Genomic DNA, 550 nt, shown 5'->3' on the forward strand with positions numbered 1-550 from the left:
ACAAACTTGAGGCCAAAAGCACCAAGGCTATGTTCATTGGCTATTCAACGACACAAAAAGGGTATAAGTGCTATGATCATGAAGCCAAAAGGGTCTTATTATCTCGGGATGTGAAGTTCATGGAGTCTCAAGGATACTACAACAAGAAAAACTGGGACGACCTACGAGACTTGTCAAACCCTCCATCCGATCGGGCAACAAACCTCCGGATCATCCTCGAACGGCTAGGAATCACAAACGATCAAAACGATCGGGACGCCCCTATCTCACCCGAGCCAAACTCACCAGGAGAGTCTGAGCCACCTATAGAAAACAGCCCCAGCAAGTCTAATACTCAACCGATGCCAATGGCCCCATTACATCAGGAAGAGACTCACTCAGAGAATCTTGCGGATACGGTTCACCCGACCGAGACAAGTGAACAGCATGTTGATGACAACGAGGATGATGTTATTGAGGAAGTTATTCCCTTGAGACGCAGCCAAAGGCTCAAGTTTCCCNCACTCAAGTTTCCCCCATCTAACTGGCAAAACACACGTGTGTACTACAA

Source organism: Camelina sativa, unplaced genomic scaffold, assembly GCF_000633955.1.
Source record: "Camelina sativa cultivar DH55 unplaced genomic scaffold, Cs unpScaffold00870, whole genome shotgun sequence".
NCBI classification, from domain to species: domain Eukaryota; kingdom Viridiplantae; phylum Streptophyta; class Magnoliopsida; order Brassicales; family Brassicaceae; genus Camelina; species Camelina sativa.